The following is a 14,982-nucleotide window of genomic DNA, read 5'->3' as shown; positions in this document are numbered from 1 at the left end:
GTGGCATAAACAAATGGTGATAATATTCATACAGATGATAATTAACAGTATTGAGAGACAGAAATGCCAGTAATTCCAACTTTTAACAGGGGCAGAAGTTGAGGGTATAGATTTTTTTTTTATATATCTCCAAGGAAAAATAACTGCATTGACTCTGATATATCCAAACACCCTCTGCTTCCATCTCTTCCTCCATCATTAGCTGTTGTATCATATTGAGGGCTACAGCTAACTGATCTCCATGCAGGCATAGTAAACAAAGCCACAGACATGCTTATGCGGCAGTACTTTTGCACACAGCAGATCGTCACGCACATGTTCCTCTGCACGAAGAAAAACAATCCAAACTTCTTTAAAAAAAAAGAAAGCAAGTCTTCTTTGTGCCTAACTTGCCATCTGTACTCCACAGCTTCAGGCAAAAACACTCAAATCTCACACTTAATAGAATTTGACCCACCTCTGTAATCATGGAAATGCACACGGCAAAAGTCTAAGTGGATTAATGGCCAGCACCCTCTGAGTGTCATTGTCTTTGTTAGCGCATTAGACATTCACTGGTGCTGTAACTGTAACACGCCGGAGGACATGGGCCTGTGTTTGGAACAGAGCGCCCCCAACTGACGTGCTACAGTGCATGACTAAGCCTCTAATGAAGCCACAGCAAAAAGAAGCGAGCTAAAGAGAGGCATTAGTGCTGACACAACCCCACTCTGCTCTAAAGAAGCTGTTGCAATCAGATAAATTGTTATATGAAAATCATAGCGTTCAGCCCCACCCATCCACACCACGCTGTGCTCCCTGGTTTCAGGTCGTCATTTTACGATTCCATATCTTTGGAAAACCCTCAGGAAACGTCTCCAGATTTGGCACAAATGTTCACTTGGATGCAATAACAAACTGATCAGAATTCAAAGGTAAAAGGTCAAGTGCATTGTTTCCTCATTATTCCTGACTATATTTCACAAACACATGCACAAATTATCACCTGGGATTTTGTCTAAAAGTGCATGAAAAGGGCATGTGAAGCCAATCTTTTGAGGAATAATGAAAATGTTCTTCAGTTCTCTTACATTTTTGGACAAACAATTTTTTTCATTTTTGACAGCTTATTATATAATTTGTCAGTGCTTATGTCCATGTCATATCTGAGTTTTATTATTTGGAGAATGGGGTGTTAAAGTATGAACAGATGACTTTCCTCTTTTTCTCAATTTCAAGTCTGTCTGTGAACTCTGCAGTGCTTCATCCTGCTAGTGATGAACCAGCCTTAAATTAGCTATTGTTATTTCACAGTACTTTTGATTAGGAACAAAATGTTGTGTCATCGGACAGATTAAATTTCTTGCAAACAAATTTAGACAGATTTTTTTCATGTGCCATGCCAGAAATATCAGATAATTTTACTTCCCCATTAAAAAGACAAAGCTGATGAGGTGTGAAGTTTATCATTCAGAAAACAAAAATGCTAAGTATTCTGCTGAATGGATTCTACCATATTAGCACAAGAGAAAAAGGCAGGAAAAACAAGTCCCAATTTCATGTGACCTAATTAGACAGAAATATTTGTTTCATAAAATGAATTGAATGATTTTTACGTTATCATTGCGCACAAGTTCAACAAACAGAGATACATTTCATTGTTATTTGTGCATACACACTGGGAGTTTTGTTCTCTAAGTGTGTTGTTTTCTAATGTGCTTGCTGCGTTTGTTCAGTTTGTATATTTTAAATATTCATTTTTTTATTGATTTTTTTTTTAACCTTAACTTTGTCAAGTTGACGGGCAACACAATGCATGCACAGACCCACAATGCATACACACACACAAAATAAATGAATACATTTAACAAATAATTGATTTCTTTTTAATGTAGATTTACCCAAACAAAGATAATCATATTTTTATGTATAGTAACAAAATAAATTTACAGGTAGATAGGAAAAATTGTAAATTCAAAAACATTAAAAAATGAAATGAATAACATAAAATCAAAGAACCTGAGGAAAAGCACAACAAAGCAAAGAAAAGCACTTAAAAAATGAGGTGAGACTGTAACTGAACACAGGTGACACACTAATGATGGGGGCCGACAATCACACTGGAGGGAAAATAGAAAAAGGCAGCAAGTAAAAATAACATGCAACACGCAGGATGAATCAAAAGGTCAAATTAAATCACCAACAGCCAAAATTAAGAGTTGAAGGTCAGTCCCTCAGGGCAGACCTAGCTAACCTTACCTTACTAAACCAAACTTGACCCTGACTCAAGCTCGATATTTCAGGAATATATGTCAATTCTTACACACATTGTGTTATTAAGCACAAATCTAAAAGCACTCCTGATGATGTTATACAAGGGCTGGGTACACCCTGGTCAGGGTTCCAGTCTATTTCAGGGTCAACATGTACAAAGACAATAGCTTTAGAGACATCAATTAACATACACGTCTTTGAGTTGTAGGGGGAAGCCAGACGTCCAGGAAGGAACCCGAGCAGGCACAGGGAGAACATGCAAACTCTACACAGAAACCATTTCATCTGAAACATGATGCACATTGTGGAGCAGGAGATTATCTTACAGCTGATGACTAAGAAATAATCAGAGTAATAGTTCAATTTGAAAGTAAAGTTTAGATTATAATTAAACAAAATTATCTTTGGAATGAAATTCTGAATGCATATAAAACCTTGCCTTCAGTAATGTTTTTGGGCCAATTTTTGTTTTTAATGTGATCACAGCCTGGTGCATTTCCATTAACATTCTTGTGTTTTCCACCTCTGTATTTACTTAATTATCTTAAATCTGTATTGGCTCTTAGTTTTCCCCCTGCTGCGGATATTATCTGACTAAAAAGTCTTAGTTAAATCCGGCCCTGCATTCTCCTCAATTCATCATTATTTGTGATTAAGTTTTATGACCAACGTGGATTGGAGATTGCGATCATCTAATTGCAAACGTATACATTGCTTCCACTGTACAGATAGCACAAAAATAGGAAAGTAAGTGTTGTTGAAAAAACTTGTAGCAATTAGTGTGTGTCAGTATTAGCTGCTGCGTCATGCTGTCAAAACCAGGAGACTTCCACCAGACCTCTGCTACACAAGCAAATGCTGGATCCCCATTCAAATCTTTCAGTCATCATCCCTTTAGGCAGTCATATGGACCCATCACGCTCTCTTTCATTGGTTAGTTCGATGTTTCATCTTTAGGATCATTGTTACATCTCGTATTTGTTTCTGTGGTCTCAAATTTCACTGTCCTGGGCATCCTTTAACACTCCAGTGCCATACTGAGGGTGGCCATGTGAAAATACCAAGAGAGAGACCTGTGATGGTTGTCTGCCATCAAACACTTGGACTTGGTTGGTGAAGACATTTTACCATTCGTTCAAAAGGAGAAAGCCTTTGATGAGAGGTGAAACACTGTAATGCTAACTCAGGTATACCCTGTTGAACTCCTCTGGACCTTGACTGACATTTTACCAATTGTCGACCGCTCAACCAGAGAAAATACTTTCTACTGAACTTTTATGTTTGCGTTTTGTATTAACAGATTAAGAGCGTAGAACCTATGGCTGGAAGTTCTATTTGTAGTGATTATTCTGCAGTTTCACTGGACACGAGTCATGATTCCTTATATTTGGGGTCAGATATTTTCATTCATTGATTCTCTGAAGTTTACAATGAATAAACAGAATATACTGGCCTCGAGAAAAACTGAATTATATCTTCAGTTTTCATTTTGTGAAAAGTTGACCTACTACTTAGGAGTCGTCAGGACCTTTTCAAGTGAAGACCATCCCACTGCTGTGCAATAAAAATAACCTGGAACTTGCAGCTCTGTGAAGGGGGCTGCAGTTGCATCAGTTGGAAACAAACTTAAAAAAATATACCAACATCAAATATTTTAGAAGCCAGAGCCAAAATTATTAAAATGGGTAACTATCTCCAAGCAATCCAGTTTCAGTCACAGTTTGCCTCTGAAGTCCTTGTTGTAGATGGAAGAATTAATTTATGATTTTAACCATGAAGGTTCCACAACTATCAAACAGGGGACTAGGATATTGATTATATGAATCAAAGCATTTCTTTGGCCGAGAGTATCAAACCCACCCAGAACGGACTCAGGCCAGACAACTCAGGCAAGGTGAAGGCAGACAAAACTAAGAAATGAGGGTTACTGGGTGTCACAGGTAAAAAAAAAAATATATAACGTGACCTTAAAGATGGGCTGGAGCATATCAGAGGGAATGACTGAATAGACTGGCATTTGGAAATTGCTCTCTTGGTATTTTGAAACCAGAAGAAACAATATATTTACAAATATGCATAGCCACACCTTAATGCATCCCCTGCTTTATGGCCTGAATTCTTCTAAACGGGACCATCGTTTAAAAGCATCATGTTGTACTGAAGACTTAAAACTAGAGAAGGAGACAATAAACTCATTTGGGAAATGATTACTGAGCTAATAAATCAAGTGAGAAATAGGGCCCTCGGACAATCAGTGCAGTTGCCAACTCATGGTCATTAGATAAAATGCAGGTTTGAGACTCTTTGCCATTGGCTTAACTTTTCACGGCTGGATTCTATATCCAATTTTACATAGAGTTTGTTCCTAACCCCTTTATAGACAGTCAGTGGTCAATCCCATCCACACTGCCCTTTTTCCTGTGTCTCCTGTAACTATACTTACCTATCAGATAGTAAAGGCATCACAAATGACATATTTGCAGATTCACAATCAGAAATCTGTGGAGGGAAATTCTGCTGTTTGCTATCTTATCTCCCAATAGTTCAGGAGTTTTAAAGTCTGATGGAAGTGGAAATGAATGATATTCTGTATCTTTCTGTCCTGCATCGTAGATGGATTAATCATCCACTGCTGTGGTTTCTCTGATCCATTGGAATGTTATGTTTTGGATGGTCAGAGTGTTTTAATGATGGACAAGATGGTCCGAGATGGTGCATCACTCCACGAGAGCCCCCAGTTCTTTCTACCAGGTTGTCCATGCTTCTTGCATCCTTTTGTTTCATACTGCAGCATAACAACAGTATACTTCTCACAGCAGACTGGTAAAATATCTTGATCATCTTTCTGCAGATACTTGAGGATCTGAGCCTCCTTCAGACGAAGAGGTGTCACTGTCTCTTTCTGTAGAGTCACATCTATGTGAGGAGATCAGTCCAACTTTGTTGTCCAGGTGTACTTCCAGATATTTGTAGGGTGGCACCACCTTGAAGTCCACTGCACCAATGTTGATTGGCTGGACAGGGACCATGGACTTTTGAAAAGCCAGTATCACTTCCTTTTCCTTTGATTTGTTCAGTAGGAAGTATTATTTATTAATCCAGTCAAAGAAGGCTTTCATAAGATCCCTGTGTTCAGATTCCTGTCCACCCCTGATGCACACCACAATAGAAGTATTCTGAGAGTTTCTCGTGTATCCCTTTGAGCTTGTCTCTGAGGATGATTAGTCTATGTGGTTGAATACACTTAAAAAATCACATAATTCTCACGTAAGTGTCAGATTCTTCGAGGTGAGAGCGGGCATGGTGGAGCATGTAGAGGACAGCATCATCCACTCCAATGTGTTCTTTGTATGCAAACTGCAGGGGGTTGAGTGCATCTTTGAGCTTGATTCTCAGTTAGTGTAGAAGCAGCTACTCCAGAGTTCTTGATGTGCAACGTGAATTCCACCGCTCTGTAGTTGTTCAGCTCAGCTGAATATTTTATTTTTCGTACCGGTAAAAGATGTTTTCCAAAGAGTTCGGACCCACCCGAACTGTGCACTCAGTTGCAGATCCTCTCGAGAGGTTCACATAGTTGGGCGGCACCGTCCTTAAGCATCCTTGGACATGCACCATCTGGTTGTGAGTAGGGTTACACCATCTTAGGTTCATAAATAAAGGGTCAGTCCTTCACCTTGCCACAAGCTTAAACATCTTGGTCTGAACAAATCAGAGTGAAACAAATTACAGGATTCTGAGATGCTTTGGTTCAGCAGGTTTCAGTAAAGCTGCAAGCCTGCATGAAATATATTCTTTAGAGGTCCGTACTAAAATCTCCAGCTCATCACTTTTGTTTGGCAAGAAATTGATATTTCCCAGGATGGCTGACAGAAAGAGAGTTTTGTATTTCCATCTGCTGGCCTTGACCTTTAAACCAGCACAGCAACCTCGAAAGAGCCTCTTTATATTAAATGGGATAGAGTGGTATTTTCCAGATTGCTTTTTTAGAAAAAGAAGCTGCTTTTGTAAACCCTTCACTCCAACCAAACCAACACAGCTGTGATCGTAATTATAAGACTAATACATACGTTTTAAAAATGGTAGTGCCATCATGCAAGCGCTTGTTAGCTGACTTAAACTGCTTTTTCTGTGGTAGTCAAATAAGTCACACCGACTGAATGGCAGCTAGCTAATAGTTACCCCTAATCAGGAGGACCAGAATAAAATCCTGTGTGCCCGTCTGATGTTTGGGCCACAAGGGTCAGTGTTGCCAGTACATCACAGGGCCAACATACAGAGACAGACAGAGATGAACAAGCAGTCACACCCAGACAAAACCCACACAAGCACAGGGAGGATACACAAACTCCACACAGAAAGGCCCCAAACCTGCAACCTTCTTATTGTGGGGCGACTGTGATAACCACTATGCGCTGTGCTGCCCTCAAACCCAGGGCTTCAAACTGCCATCTCTCTCACACACAGACTACCCTGCAGCTTCTGTAGTCCATCATGTGATCAGTGGTTTTCCTTGGGTCACTGTCACAAATAAACTCTTTTGACATTGAACTATCTGCCAGTTGATTCTCTTCAGATTATAGAAAATACAAAGCTGTGTCTGTGCCTTAATTACAGCAGGTTTCACTAAATATTTTCTGGATTTAATTTTACTATATCAATGCAGTCTTCCAACAGTATAACGGGCAATCTCTAGAAAGCATTGAAATCTAAATCTATCAGACTGCACCAGGGACATGCAGGAAACAGGTAGAAATGTCACAGCCCATCTATTCAGACTCATATTATGAGTGTGTGGAGGCACCTCTCAACCTCTTCCTCCTCCACTCTTATACAACAAACATGCATCACTCTGGCTCTCAAACCCACATTAATGCACGCTCTCATACAGCCTCATGTTTATGTGTGAACTAACAGTAGGTGTATGTTCTGCTTGCGATATTTAATATCAGATGGACTGTGAAACTGCTATTGTGTGTGTGTGTGCGTGAAAAAGAGTATTTTAGATGTAATGTTATAGTGCTGGTGAATCTCCTGTTACTCTCCCTGGAAGTGTCTTTTGACAATAAGAATCAAAATCAAAAAATCCCCAAAAATTGGCTGATCACTTGAAATATATTTGTATAAATATAAAATGTCAAATATGTTTTGTGAGCAGTTTCTCCCTGTATGTATTTATCATGTCTGGTGTTTTGTCGGGTTGCTCAGTTCCCGGGCTGGGGCCTATCAGTGTGGAGTTTGCATGTTCTCCCCATGTCTGCGGAGGTTTTCCTCCCACCATCCAAAGACATCATATTTGGGTTAACTGGTAACTCTAAATTGTCTGTAGTTCTGAGTGTCAGTGTGAGTGGTTGTTGGTCTCTGTCTGTCTCTGTGATGGACTGGCGACCTGTCCAGAGTGTACCCCACCTTCGCCCGATGTGAGCAGGGATTGGCTCCAGCAGCCCCGCGACCCACAAAAAGGAAAAGCGGCTGCAGATGAATAAATGAAAAGTATATTCCCAGTGTTTCTCAACCAAAGTGAACCAGACAGTAAAGAGAAGATATTACAAGCATAATAGTTTTGGTCTTCACATCTCATGATGAGTTGTAATTAGGTCTGATCTCAGTGCCTAGCTCCTACTCCAAGTTCCCATATAAAAATTCACCCCTATATCAGTTGTCGTCAAGGAGGACAAGCTACAGAGCTACAGAGACCAAAGAGTCTTTGTACCAGGCTGAAGTGTTTATTTCTGCTGGAAAGCTTCCATTTTAACATCAGAGTCGAAGGGGACTGGCTCATTTTTGAAGCGATTTTGGCATTTTGACAATGTTTTCAACCTTGTCATCAACCATCTTGACCATTAAATAAGGATGTTATTCTATTTTGTTTGAATATATATGTGCAATTTAAACATTTTATATGAATCCTGCCTTGGAGAGACAGTCAACATAAGCCAATAGGCGATATACATCGCCCCACCTTTTTAAATCAATAAAAGGAACGAAAGAATTTTAATTTACCATATTTATTTCAAAAAATTTTAACAGCACTGTGCCATTAAAAGTAACATTTTCCCAAAGACATAAATTATATTGTAGGGATTTGAACTGTGATTTTCTTATACCCCCAGTGCCAGAGCCACTAACCATCAATCAGGAAGGGTTTCCAAAGTCAAATGAACTGACAGATTACTGATTATGCAAATGATGATTTATTTTCCTATTGAATTAATTTCTTCACTTGGCCTCTTTACAACAATCTGCTACATTTTGAGGTTTGTGATGAACTAAAATCATTGGTAGACTCACTTATGTCTATATGAGCCTTTTACCCTTTGCACTATTGCACTGACAGTGAAATTAATTGCAGTCCTGCTACTGATGGAACTAAATGAACTAGAAAATAAAGTTTTTGGTTAATATCCCTACAATGGATACCACACATAAATTCATGCTTGAGAAATTGCGTTTCAATTTAAAATCCTTTCAGTCATTTTCAGTGCCAGAATGGCTATTTATGGTAAGTCATTCCAACAATTGAGTGTTATGTAATGTAAATAGAAAGGATGGGCGTGAATGTGTGTATCAATGGTTGTATGTTATGTACGCCCAGTGATAGACTAATGACCTGTTCAGGGTCTACCTTGTCCTTGTCCAATTGCATCTGTTCTCATAAGTGTCCCACAAGTATGTACTAGATGGATGGATGGATGTCACTTGTACATGCCTGTCTTTGTATGAGAGTATGAGAGTTAGAAAGCATCACCTTCAAACCAACTATGCTACATAAGTTTAATAGCAGCCCTGTCTGCAGTGGTTCAGGTGAATACCTCAGAACACTTTACCCTGTCCATTCACTGCTAAGATTAATGTATCATATGTAATAATCAACGATGTCAAGTCAGGCTCCAAAAGTGTTGGTATGGAAGCCAAGATGAAGAAGCTGGACACATACAGTAAGTCTTGCCAATGTGGTGGGGATTAAATAATATTATCCAAGTTATTTACAGTCAGCACGTTTTTTTCTCAGCTTTTTTTTCTTCTGGCAGCCACAACTATGTTACTTTTTGCTTGACTTATTGATTTATAGGCTTTATAGCCTTTGCTGTGTCTTCTTCACTATGTTGGAGGTGTTCAAAGTCCAGGTGAGATAAACTGGGATGTGGATCCTGTACAGTAAGCATACAAAACATTTTGCTTGCACCTAGAATGGATGGTCTGCGTATGTCTGCATGGCTCCCTCACCCCTGCATTGTTCGTGAACAATAAAACTTTCTAATGAGATACCACACCCAAAAACCAAATGGCTTCAAAGCTGTTTAATGCAAGTTTCGAACGCTTGCGAGTTAAAGTGATGCTTCAGAGAGGTGTCGGTGCAACAAGTTTCTTGTGTTTACTTAAAATTAGATGTATAATAAATATAGCAGCGTAGTGGTTAGTGCCGTCGCCCCACAATAAGAAAGTCGCAGTATTGATTCCCACCCTGGGTCCTTTCTGTGTGGAGTTTGCTTGTTCTCCTTGTGTCTGCGTGGGTTTGCTCCGGGTATTCCAGTTTCCTCCCACAGTCCAAAGACATTCAGAGAGGTGTCTTTGGACTCTCTGAATAAGTGCTGACTGGTGACTCTAAATAGTCTGTAGGTCTGAGTGTGAGTGTGAGTGGTTGTTTGTTTCTGTTTGTCTCTGTGTGTCGGCCCTGTGATGGACTGGTGACCTGTCAAGGGTGTACCCCACCCATCACCCAGAACGTTGGCTGGGATTGACTCCAGCACCCTGCGATCCGGAAAGGAGAAAGCAGATGAATGGATGATGAAAATCATAAACACTGTGTTTTCAGGGAACAGGTATATTTTACAGGTGAGTTTTACAAATGTCATGCCTTAAGAGAGCCAGTTGGAGGTCAGCAGTGTGTGTCAAGCAGCTTCATGTTGGAGCTTAAATCCTTACCAGAGCACAGTACAAGCAGTGCTCTGTCTTGTAGTCCGGAATCTCTGATTGCAGTTGGAGAATGGTCCACCCCCACCACTGTGTCTCCCTCTCTCCATCCTTCACACCTCCAGTTCGCCCTCACTGGGGCTAGAAGAAACACACAACAGAGGTGACTGATTGAAATTCACAGTGTGAGCAATTCCGATCTTTTGCTTGCTGTTTCTGGCCGCCTGGCTCTCGAGCTTGTTGTGGGAGAAAAGTGTGACTAGCAGATGTATCACTGTGCAGTAATATTGCAGAGGTCCTCTCAGGGGTTCTCAGTTGTGGGCGAGCTCTGATTGTTTGGTAACAGCATGTCAGTGGTAGGAGGGGCTTCCACTGACTCATCGGTGATCCATCAGAGCTCATCAGCAGCGAAACACATCTCAGACGGTATTTTTAGCTGTTGGGCCGCAGATTTTATTGGATTCCCTTTGCTACTTATCACTTCTATCTGTCAGATAGAAAAAAATATCCCTCTGTTGATAAAAAGTTGCAGTTAACTGAATCACTTCCTGAAGTCTCTCCAGTCTTATGCACAACTGTTGATTGTCAGCTGGATGGTTGTCCATCATAAATCTGGGAAACTGGCTCAGTTTTTTTTCTGTGACTCCTGGACTGTTAGCTATCGGTGTTGCACTACCATTAACCCAATATCACAGCTGAATTACAGTACATAGCAGGAGCAGTAGGACCAGTACCGGGTTGAGGCATTCTTGCAAAACCGGAAGACATTCCCCAATACAGTATGTTATTCCCAATTTATTCCCAATTTATTTAAACTGAAATAAATATAATCTTGGAGTCATAGCATGGTAGGGGGATGATATTCCACTTTAATTTACAATCTGTTGTGTTCCTACATCTGATGATAGTCTTGTGACACCAAAACATTGTGATGACCTATCAATTGGGATGCTGAACTATGGTGCCATTGTTTTTTCCAGAACATTTTCCTTTTATACTTGCATCAGATATCTGTGTCAATAGTATCCTCTTGAAAGATTGAAAAAAAAAAAAAAAAAAAAAAAAAAAAAAAAAAAGCCAGTACACTTAAAATCAGAACACACTGAAATAACAGAGGAACAAAAAGTGTTTTAGTAGTTTTTCACAAAAAACGTGACAGAAGGGAGGATAGTTTGTGGTGGTGATAGTTCAAAAGGGGAGTTTTCTCCCAGGAAACAACATTTAATAGGAAATGAACTCACTGATATCATTGTGATGTCATCAGGAATGTCTCAGGCAAGGCTTGAGCCTACAAATTTGTAACACAAAATACGTTACAAGGTTGAGTTTTGAAGTTTGGGAATTTGCCAGGCAAACGGGATTATGATGAAAAATTGCTGTTGAGTTGAATAATGGGGAGTTTAACAGGCAATGCTTTTGAAGTTCAATGCAAGGGACTAAAAGTCAAGAAATCTCAGACTCTGCTGCTCAGATTTGTGACTGTGTGCCATTAAATCAGCAGAGTGCCCCAATAAAAAGTTTTTTCCATATGAATCTCTCCACATCTCACATGCTCCATAACAGCTGCACATCCATACTGAGATACATTTGTCATCCTTCCAGGTCCCTAATCCGGGGTGCCAGCCATTCAGTCTCTGCCCTGTTGTGTAATTTTGGCAGGTAACATGACGGCGCATTAGCTTGCTATGATGTCAAAATAATCCTTCACATGCTTTGCAGCTAAACGATGACACATCAGCCTGAGATTTAGCAGTTGTTAATCTCTCTCTTGTGTGTATCTGTATATGCAAGTTTGCTCCCATATTCTGGCAGAGGATGAGGATGAAGATGCATTCCTAATCATGCAGCACACACACTCTAATGGCTGCTCAATAGTGCAGGGTATACAGTACTTAGTACTATGAATTAATATGAGACATTTTTCCTTTAGATTTATAACAATGAATCATATTTGACCATGCAAACTGCAGGCCGGCTTTTCCTCCCACTGCAGTTTGTGTTTTTTAGACATCATGATTGAACAGTGTTGGGTATGTTAACTTAACAAAAGTAATTAGTTATAGTTACTTGTTACTTTCAAAACGTAACTGACCTAGTAATTGAGTTGGAGCATTTTAAAAGTGACTAGTTACCCGAGAAAGTAATAATTAGGTTAGATTATTTATTTATTTATTTATTTATTTTTACGTACAATTTAAATTTTTTTATTTATATTAAAAACATATATATTTTGTTATCCATTCTTTAACCCCATTATGCCTGACCTAAGAAATAATGGACAGAAATTTGTAATTTTTTTGAATGTGAAGTCTGTATTTGACCCTTTAACACAATGTAAAAAAAAAAATTGACCCTTTAACACAATGTAAAAAAAAAAATTGACCCTTTAACACAATGTAAAAAAAAAAAAAAACATATTTCCTTTTTTAGTTTATGTCTTAATTTTTACATCGGGCCTGACACCCAATTCTGCTAATACCAAGAAATTTTCTCCTTTGCCATCTTTAACATCTACATCTTGATAACTTTTTTTTCAAACTGCCGTCTTTTTCAATCTCTATTTTCTTTTTTTTGGTCTCATAAATGGATGCATAAATGGATGCACCAAATATGAAATGCACCGCATTTTAGGGTTTAACTCAATTCAAAGTTTATTTAATCATTAATGATAAAAACAGAATATTCCACATTTCAAATGAATGAAATGAAAACCTAATAGCATACATTTTTGAACAGAAAACTTCCAGTTTGTAAATGCTATCTTTGAATTGTCTGCACGTGTCCCGGGTATTTGTGTGTGTCTGATTGTGGTTCATATGTGACCTTCTGCCCACGTCTTCCTCTGACTGGCTTACCATTAATTTTTTAATTTACCTTAGCTAAGCATCATTACTTACCATGCCCCCTCCAAAATGACTTCTGTGTTGTGTCTGGGTGGAGTAGGACATACAGTACAGGCCCAAAGTTTGGACACACCTTCTCATCCAAATGAATATGAAAGTGTGTCCAAACTTTTGGCCTGGACTGTACGTGAGTGTCTCTTCCAACACAGAGCTATTTATCAAGTTAGGAGTGGGGCCATGTGTTAATATCCCACCTTATTACATCGTTGTCTCCCCATGTTTTGTTTTTCTACACGCTCTGACTGTGATGCACCTTGTAGCTCATGTCTATAAAAAGTTCTGTACACTACCCTTACAATTGTCTTACAATATCCCACATTCAGAATATTGAGTTCTTACGATCACACTGACTGAACTCAACTATATACAGATTTACGATCTTCTTACAACTGCAATTTACAGAAGGACACCATTCAGGCTATTTAAAGTCATAACTCCTGATTAGAGTTTAAGTGTACAACTTTTCCATGTTGAAGAAGCTGATTCTATCTGTTATGACTTTGGTCAGGGTGCGGAGACTGGCTGCAGTCCAATTTAATTATTTCCTTACGATTAAACTTTTATTTCTGCAGTAAAATTAACTTCCACTCTGTCTACCTCCCTGACTCAACAGATCTCTTTAACCCTGCTCTGCACAGATTTGATGGTTGTTGCTTTTCAGGTATTTTTTTTCCCCGCTGTGACACTTTTTTTTTTCTCATGAGAGATACAGAAGTATGGTCCAGTTGCTCTCTCCCTGCCTTCAGTCACACATAGATCAATATTTGATAGTCCCGAGCAGTGGCTCCATGTGTTTGTGTAGCCGTCTGTCTCTGTGGAACAGCCTGTTATAATGTCAAGTCTAGAGGATGGGTGTTGGCTTTCAGGGCTAGTGAGAAAGGAGTGAGGGTGAGGGCCGACCTGTCAGTGTAGACATTTGATAATGGTCTTAACCCTGAGCTCCAGCGGATGTGCTGGAGAGTTTTGAGTGCGACAGCACCTTCAACCTTTCACCCCGAGTGGAGCTTCCCTGGTAAAACATATGGAGGTGTGGAGAAACACTATTAATTGTCTATGAGACAGTTGTTAATACACGTCGCTCTGTTCCAGCGTAATCTCAGTCATACAGCCTCACACTGTCCTGCAAGGGTCAAGATGAAGAGTTGTCATGGAGTGTATTTGTTTCATCTTGAAAACAGCTTCTCTGTTTCCCAGAACACCTGTCAGTGGGGGATAATGTTAGGGCTTGGGTTAAGCCGCGGTGTCACATGGCGTCACATGTTGCTGTTGTTTCACTGCATTTTCATCTATTAAGGAAAACATATTTTCACAACAACTTTGTTATCATTTTTTGTGGTAGTTCAGATCACATTGATACTGAAACCTGAATAAGGGATTAGCATTCACTTCATTTGGAAGTGAGACTCATTGAGAATGGAGTTCTAATGTAACGAAGACTGTGATTGTACACGACAGACAAAAAAAGCTCAGAACTGAAGAATCAAGTTGTTCTGTGACATGCATGAACAAACAGGCCTGATTATTGTACTGCTCCCATTTGTTTTCTCTTGATGTTTGTCTAATTGTTTCACTGCTTCTTTCTGTTCCATCGCGTCTCCTCTTCAGGGGGGAACAGTCAACTACATATTTTTGGTCCTCTAATACTAACTATAGTGCTAATTATACTATCTTTTCAACAAGTAAGCAGAGTAGTTATGTTTATAAAACTGTCTGAAGTTCATCTATTTCCTGATTGGGCTATCTGACTTGGCCCCACCCACCACCTGCTTACTCCAGGTTGTCAGATGAAAGATCAGAGAGTATGAAAATGGTTAGAGGAAGATACATCAGAGAGTCTCTACCTCAGTGCAAGCCAGACCCTCTTGAGACTAGAATCATCAATCGTCCAGCAGATTTATCAAAGCTGTTAGCTAGC

At 39.5% G+C, this 14,982-nt stretch overlaps 1 protein-coding gene across 1 annotated transcript in view; it reads left to right on the top strand.

The window, feature by feature from the left end:
* tsnare1 (T-SNARE Domain Containing 1) overlaps positions 1-14,982 on the top strand; it is a 186,085-nt gene that overhangs the window by 79,636 nt on the left and 91,467 nt on the right. The window lies entirely within an intron of this gene.

This window comes from Echeneis naucrates, chromosome 6 (genome assembly GCF_900963305.1).
Source record: "Echeneis naucrates chromosome 6, fEcheNa1.1, whole genome shotgun sequence".
NCBI lineage: Eukaryota > Metazoa > Chordata > Actinopteri > Carangiformes > Echeneidae > Echeneis > Echeneis naucrates.
Note: the sequence above shows the minus strand (reverse complement) of the source record. Positions and strands in the feature narration are given on the sequence as shown.